An 8,539-nucleotide genomic window follows, 5' to 3' on the forward strand; every position below is an offset into this window, starting at 1 on the left:
ACTATTCCCACTCCAGTGAGTGCAGAAGTAGGGTATGTGTTGGATAGCGGAAGAAATATATTTACTATTCCAACTCCAACAGTAGGGAAAATATTGCATAGTGGAGGGGTAAAAATTACTATTCCCACTCCAGTGAGTGCAACAGTAAGGATATTGTTGGATAGCGGAGGGGCAACAATAACTATTCCGACTCCAGTGAGTGCAACAGTAGGGAAAATTTGGGATAGCGGAGGGGTAAAAAATACTATTCCCACTCCAACGAGTGCAACAGTAGTGAAAGTATTGGACAGCATAAGGGTAACAATTACTATTCTCACTCCAGTGAGTGCAACAGTAGGGAAAGTGCTGGATAGCAGAGGGATACAAATTACTATTCCCACTCCAGTGAGTGCAACAGTAGGGAAATTTCTGGATAGCGGAGGGATACAATTTATTATTTGGGAAAGTGCAGGATAACAGTGGTTAAACATTATTATTCACACTCCAGTGATTGCAACAGTAGGGAAAGAGCTGGATTGTGAAGGGGTTAAAATTACTATTTCCACTCCAACAAGTGCAACAGTAGCAAAAGCATTGGATAGCTTTGGGGTAAATATTACTATTCCCACTCCAGTGAGTGCAACTGTAGGGAAAGTGCTGGATAGCAGAGGGATAAAAATTACTATTCCCACTCCAGTGAGTACAACAGTAGGGAAAGTACTGGATAGTGGAGTTGTAAAATATACTATTCCCATGCCAGTGAGTGCAACTGTAGGGAAAGGTTTGGATACCGGAGGGGTAACAATTGCTTTTCCCACTCCAGTGAGTGTAACAGTAGGGAAAGGTCTGGATAGCAGGGTGGAAAAAGTATTATTCCCACTTCAATGAGTGCAACAGTAGGGAACGTGCTGGACAGCGGACGGGTAAAAATTACTATTCCTACTCCAATGAGTGCAACAATAGGGAAAGTGCTGGATAGCGAAGGGGTAAAAATTGCTATTCCCACTCCAGTGAGTGCAACAGTAGGGAAAGTGCTGGATATCAGAGAAACACAAATTAACACTAACATTTAAACAATTGAAAAAATTGAATAATCTTCAATAGAAATAAACAATATATTAAAAATATACAATTAAATATGTTAAACATATAAAAAGAACACAATTTATAATATTGATTACATATAACAAAAAGGTACAAATATTACATAAAATAAATACATTTATTGACAATAATGATTTAAAAGGAGCAAATATTAACACATTATTTAAAATATAAATGTATTTATTTTATATCCTACCCTATAACACCACACCTATAAAAGTCAAAAAATGTATTTAAATGTATTTCCATAATTAACATGATTAATAATGAATTATAAAAGCTATTATTAATAAAAAATAATAATAAACATTCATTGAGTACACATGCTTTAAGACTAATATCCACAACACACACCTAAAATTAATAAACATTAAATGAGTACACATTGTTTAACACTATAATATTCACACCACACACCTAAAATTAATTACACAATTACCATCATCAATTACTAATTGATTAATTAAAATTAATTAACAAATATTTAATCATTCATCATTTCAAAATAAATTGCCTCCCACCCTTCCCCCATGTTCACCTACAAACGCCACAACACACACCTAGAATTAATTACAAAATTACCATAATTAATTGTCAATTATTTAATTAAAATTAATTAACAAAGAAATTAAGCATGGGCGGATTTTGCGGATTCGCAATCCGCGAATTTGCGGATTATAAATTCTCGCGGATTTGCGTATTTTTTTTGGGGGTGTGTGTTCGCACGGGTTTCTGCAAGTTCGCGAGGGTTTTGTACAATTTCGCAAATTGCGAACTTACTTGTCGGGTCGCCAGTTTTGCGAACTTGTTGTTTCTACGTGCCCAGCCTGTTTGCAAGGCTTTCTTCATCACTGCCACCTTCTGTCACCACTGGCACTCTCTTTGGTCACCCATGCCACCCTCTGGCTCACCCATGTCACCCTCTGTGTCATCACAGCACCCTCTGGTTCACCAGTGTACATTATTGGGGCAAAGCAAAGCACTGCCATCGTCTGTCAACACTGGCACTCTGGTTCACCCATGCCACCCTCTGGCTGGCACACCCATGCCACCCTCGGTGTCATCACAGCACCCTCTGATTGACCAGTGAGTGTACATTATTGTGGCAAAGCCAAGCACACCTGCTAAGTGCTTTAAGTTTTGCAAACAACAACACCTGCCCTGCCCCAACTGACATTAATGAAGGCTGGCACCTGCTTGTCTGCTCCCTTTCCTTTTTGTTGCAATAACAGGATGCAATGGCATACTTGTAACTATTCTGTGTCTGTCAGAGCAGGGTCACACAATAGTTGCAAGTAGGCAACCGGATTCTGGAGTGCCCCTTCAGGAAGCACTACAGGGAAATGGTTACAAATGATGAGCTCAAACTTTTGCACCTGCTCGTTGGTTTTGCTTTTGCAAAACTCGTTTTTCGGTAATTTCTCCCTATTCTCGAGGCGCGGCGTCGTGCGAAATCGATCGTGGAAGCCGCGAACTCGTGCGAGTTACCCCAAGGTTGAGTATGGGCGCCGCCATTTTGTTTGCGTGACGTATTTCCGTTTCCGCCCGCTATGTGTAATCTCGCGCAATGAGCGCCTTGCGAATGCAAGTTCGCACGAGTTCGCGAGAGAAATCGCGTGCGAACTTACTTACACGCACGTGTTCGGGCCGCCATCTTGTTTTTCATTCATTCCTATGTGTCTGGGCATGGTGTTTCTAATCTCTGTATATCTCTGCCATCCTTTGCTTGTTTTAATATTTTTTTGATCTATTTAACTTTTTTTCTATCCCTCTAGTTTTCTAGATCTATATTTTTGTGTTTTAGGCTACTTTTGTTTACTTTTCAACTACATTTTTTAACTTTTATTTCCTTCTTCCCTACTCTTATTCTTTTTCATTTTGTCTTTTTCACCTGCCCAGAACATGGTGAAGACAGCTGTCAAGCTGCCCAAGACGGGCACCGCAGCCCGTGCCCGGCTCCCGTGTGGCCGTTTGAGGGCGGAAATGGTGGTGCCCAGGGAGATCTTCAGCCCTGAGGAGGTGGGCTCACTCGTTTTTTATGTGCAGCGCCGTCTCCCCAGGACCATCGTGGCAGGCGGCAGGATCGCTGCTGGTTATACCAACAGCAAGGAGCGACGGAAGCGGTGGGGGCAGGTGTGCCGGGCTCTTTTTGACATCACGGGGGTCCAGCGCACCTACAATCAAGTGACCCACCGCTGGACCGATATCCTGGACCGGGAGCGCGACCTGCTAGACCTGCTGGGAGTGGAGGTCCCCGGGCTTGGTGAGTAGTAGTAGCAATTTTTTCATCACTCACTACTCTGTTTTTTCTCCTGCTCTGTGTGACTGTGTTATATTGCAAATGTTTGCTTTAACTTTTTTACAAAGAGCAATAATGCTGCTGATTACATTGATAGGAGAGGTAAATTAATATTTCAAAATCTTCTGTGCATTTCAGGTGCACTGTTCTCCTTCTCTGTGACGGTGCCACTGCTTATTTGTTTTCTATTTTGTGTTCATTTAATTGGGCTGAGTAATGTATGAGTGTACTTTACAGAACTGCGTAATGCTAGACACAAAGGGTGCGTTCCCACGCAAGGGGGGGGGTGGGGGGTGGCGGTCAGGCAGCTGTGCGCCTCGCAAAATTGCCTGCGTGAAATCTACAAGATTTAACGCAGGCACTTCCGCGACGCTGCTACGTCAATTCTTTATGCCTGCTTGCTTGAAGCAGGCGTAAGGACTGATGCGGTATGTTGAGTATTGGGCAGCCCTGAGCATTGCTATAGTTGCATCGCGCCCGTGACGCGACTCTAGAGATGCGCCCCTCTTTCGTCACGAGATGCGTCACGCATCTGCCTACCCTTGCACCAGGGTTTGCCGCATTGTAATTGCGGCGCATCTGCCGTGACGCAAGGTTAGTTTTGCGTTACGCATTTGTTCTGGTGCACATCTGGAGGTGTCCAGCTCAGAACTCGTAAGTATGCCCCTAAGTGTCAGATTAGCAATTACCTGCGCATCCCTGCAAAGTGTGCGGCACGCCAGCACCACCCATGGTGCGCCGTATTTACAATGCGGCACACCATGGTCCCAAAACGTCACCGAAGCGTTACGCATCGGTGCCGTAAAGGCGGCTCATTGATGGAGTTGCGTTGCAACGATGGCGCAGCTCCAGCAATGCTGCATCAAGCCGTAAGTCTGCTTCATGCAGGCGCAGGGTTTCAGTGACGCATCATTGTCCTAAATGACTGATTGAAATTTTATATATTCCCCATAGCCACTTTTAGCATGCGTTCCTGCGCAGGAACGCCCTCCCTTGCGCTGGAACGCTCCCTTATGGCGCAGGGCTTTAGAATGGGATGCATCTCCCATATGCGTCACGTTGTTAATATACGCCACACCATGGCGCCTCTCTTGTTGTGGCGCTGCGTCACAAAAGTGACGCAAGAACGGAGCAAAAGAGCTGCAAGGGGATTGTAAATCTGCCCCTAGAGTAGAGGCTCAGGTGCAGTCCTTCCTTTGTAGCCCTCTTTTTGACTGAAATAGTTGGTTCTTGTTCTTTCTAAATGTTTGATTTGGTTGACAAGGACATCGACAAGCAGCAATCATCAATGTTTTCTGTTCATTCTTTCATGTTGTACGTCAGGTCCGCCCAGGGGCAAGCGGACAGAAAAAGCGGATGCAGTGGCTCCAAAGGAGGAGGATGCAGGCCAGGGCGGCGAGTGCTCCTTTGCTGGCCCCAGTAAGTTTTCATTTAAATATAGAGGACCTATTGTTGTCCAAGCGTTCCTAATTTTATTTTTTCGAAATAGTGTTTAGACAGGAGCAAAATCAATAATACTACTGTTGCAGGGACAATTCTCCACAAACCGAACTATGGACACCAAAGACCAGAGTAATAATATTTCAGAGTGGCGTGTTTGGCACACCGTATAAACCTGGTAGTGTCAGCGGCACGGACTCCTCCTTGCAAAAATTGCAAAACCTTTCGCTCAGTCACTCTAGTCTGGAGGACCAAAAACCACAGAGTCTATTCAAGTTTAAAAGCTTTATTAAAAGTTTAAGTAAACACATATATTAAAATAAAGTTAGTTGGAAATGGAAAAGTGCTTGGTGCTGAGTTGATGAGTAATGGAACACATTTCTTGTGGTCGAGCCGAGCTTTCACCTGGTTTGAAGTTGATGTTGCTCTTGTCCTTAGAAGTCCAGTTTCTGTCTGTTCAGAGAAAAATGGTGTGTGTTAAAATTAAGCAAGCATCCATCAATTATGTCAAAAAAATGCAGCAAGACAACAGCCTTCCCTGGAAGGAGGGACATTTTTACTTTAGACTAGAGTAGACAGTCAATTACTTTTTCTGTTGTTTTCACATTCTTCATTCATACTTAGACCAACTACTAGTGAGTGGTGTAATCTAACATTCTTAAATCTACTTTGTAGGTGGAACATCTGGTGGCGGGGCCAGCTCGGATGTGGTAATAGTGATCGACTCCGAGTCCGAGGACCACTCTGGGGAGGAGGCGGCGCAAGAGGAGTCGGACCAAGAAGTACAGACTGTGAGGAAGGAGACAGTGGTGGTGGCGGGTACAGGTAAGCTGGATCATGGTACTATCTGACTCTTAGATAGCATATGATGTGTATCTACAGAGAGTAGACGGTCACTGGATGAACTACGAACATACTATGAAATGTTTCCAGGGGGGGGTGCAACATCATCACCATCTCCTGAGTCCTACTCCTGACATGATTGATAGTGTGGTTTGTGGCCAAGGGCCGCACCGAAGGGGGCAGGGTCGGTGGGGGAGGGGGGTGTATCTAGAGCAACAACAAAAAATATGACCATGAAATTGAAATCATGCCCCTGCAGCGGATGCCTTCGTCCACTGAGCCACCAGACCTGGCATACACATTACACACATCTTTCTTTCTCTCTCCCCCTCCCTCTCTCTCTGTCTCCCTCCCTCATCCTCCCTCTGTCACCCTCTGGCTCCCTCCCTCTCTCTCTCTCTCCTTCTGTCTTCCTCTCTCTCTGTCTCTGCCTCTATCTGTCTGTCGGTCCCAGCCTGCTGTAATTACCATATTGTAATTTGTCACTGGGCCAGTACTGGATGGACCTGCGATCCAGGGGGGGGCAATCGCGCCCTCTCTTGCCCATCCCTGCGGACGCCCATGATATTGACCTGAATAGTTTCTTTTGTACTGCGCTGGCTAGTTGCTAGTTGTAGTGTGACAAAACTTCCTGCTGAATCATTTTGTGTTAATCATATTCTTAAAGAGCATTGGTTACAGATTATGTCTTTCTTTCTTCATATAGTTGGTCATACTAAAACAAAACCAACAAGGAGTATGCTGGCTGTACTGGCCCGGCAACGGAGGCTGGATGCAACTGTTGCCCAATATCGGCGGCTGGTGGAACTGGAGGGGGACGACACGCAGTCCAGTACTTCCAATATAACATCTGCATCCTCCTCAGTGACCCCACGTTCTGCCGGTCAGCGCAGTGCTCCAGCCAAACGGAGCCGTGCTGGCAGACGCCACCGCCGAGCAGCAAAGGCTGCACCTCACAGTACTGTAAAGGCTCGCTTGCGCCGAGCAATCCGCAGAGTGTTGGACCTGGAGGCGGAGGTCCGGAAATGGAAAGAGTACCAAAATTTGGTGGAGGGCCTCCGTTTAGATCACGCCACCCTCCAGGAGCAATACGATGCCCTGGCCCAAAGGCATGATGCCCTGGAGGCCAAAGTTAACAACACCATGCATCCCTAGAGTGTCCCTTGCCCTTTTTTTAGTGACTTTTGGGGGGTGGGAATTGGGAGTTGGGTTTTTTGGGGACTTTTGATGGACTATTTATTTGTTGGGGTTAGGGAGGGTCTTGTGGGAGATTATTTTGTTAGGGATATAAAAATATACTTTTTCAAACTTTATCTGAGCATATCTTTTTTTTTACTACTTTTGAGCCTGGTGGGTGGTGGTTTTGCAGTAAGTTTGTTTTACTGAACACTGTCATCGTGTTTGTTAATTGAAGAGTCCTAGGACTTTACTACTAGTACCACTGTCACTCTCTCGCCTCTCCTAATACTCCATTATACTACCTCCCATCCAAACGCTTATCTTACCTGTAATTTGTGTTTGAGGGCTGGCTCCACTTGGAATTCACAGTGTCCTAAAGCGTTCTGCAGCAGGGCCCCAACTGGAGTTTCCCGGCGTGGATTTTCTGCAAAACAAAAGCAATCAACATTAGAAATATGGCAGCGGTGCTCACAGACCCCAAAATCCTAGAAGCCCCACAGACAGCACCCCTAAGACAGGCAAGCGAGCAATAATAACGCCTAAACGTTCACGTGTAATAGGCCAAATGTTTTCCAAAGTAAATGCCTGTCACAGAGTTTGTTAATTGAAGAGTCCTAGGACTTTACTACTAGTACCACTGTCACTCTCTCGCCTCTCCTAATACTCCATTATACTACCTCCCATCCAAACGCTTATCTTACCTGTAATTTGTGTTTGAGGGCTGGCTCCACTTGGAATTCACAGTGTCCTAAAGCGTTCTGCAGCAGGGCCCCAACTGGAGTTTCCCGGCGTGGATTTTCTGCAAAACAAAAGCAATCAACATTAGAAATATGGCAGCGGTGCTCACAGACCCCAAAATCCTAGAAGCCCCACAGACAGCACCCCTAAGACAGGCAAGCGAGCAATAATAACGCCTAAACGTTCACGTGTAATAGGCCAAATGTTTTCCAAAGTAAATGCCTAACCAATTTCATCCCTTAATAGACCTTGCCAGCAATGGCCCAGCCAAGACCCGTAAACCCAAACGCAAAAAAGTCACACTTAGCAAAATGTATTTAAATTAGGACTCACTACTTCCAGACAGTCCCTCTTTAGGGGACTCGTCAACGTAGGTTTCTTCATTGTGCAGATTCCAGGCATCAGCATTACGGGAAATGGATAGGGTGAGTCTGGAGGAGGAGGATAGACGACCAGGACTGAGTTCTTGTCAACTAACTGTTGTGAACCTGAGGAATGCTGCGGCATCAAAATCAAGACAGTTCTGCTGATGGGCTTGTTGTTTGATTGGTTGATTACAGTTTTGTTGTGAATGTGATGAAGCACTTGCTAAAAAAAGAAAGACAGACACACAGGAATAAAAGTGAATAAGGACTAATGTTAAAGTTAATGAATCATTGACTCATTTTCAGAACTCGCTGTCAGGGAAGCAGAGCTCGTCCTCAAACTCTGCAAATTGAGTCGGTAGTACTTCTGGTAACTGAGGAGAACTTTCCTCAGGTAGGTCGGTGTCCTCTTCTTCCTGCGTGCATTCTCGTACTTTGTAATCTGGTGGTATGAAGTGCTGGTTCATCTTTATCATGGTGAGCCGCTCCACATTTGCGGGAGAGAGGCGGGACCTTTTGCAAGTCACAATGCCACCAGCAGAACTAAAAAGACGTTCTGAAGACACGCTTGCGAGTGGGCAAGACAAGTAAT

General features: G+C 45.2%; 1 long non-coding RNA gene across 1 annotated transcript; it reads right to left on the minus strand.

Moving 5' to 3' along the window:
* Positions 1-5,157: 5,157 nt before the first annotated feature.
* LOC144824996 (uncharacterized) lies at positions 5,158-7,780 on the minus strand. Its single transcript, XR_013609231.1, has 3 exons — positions 7,546-7,780; positions 7,171-7,268; positions 5,158-5,275 (listed from the first exon to the last, which is right to left on the minus strand). It is a non-coding gene; the product is annotated as an uncharacterized LOC144824996 (long non-coding RNA).
* Positions 7,781-8,539: the final 759 nt, after the last annotated feature.

Source organism: Lissotriton helveticus, chromosome 3_1 (assembly GCF_964261635.1).
Source record: "Lissotriton helveticus chromosome 3_1, aLisHel1.1, whole genome shotgun sequence".
NCBI classification, from domain to species: Eukaryota; Metazoa; Chordata; class Amphibia; order Caudata; family Salamandridae; genus Lissotriton; species Lissotriton helveticus.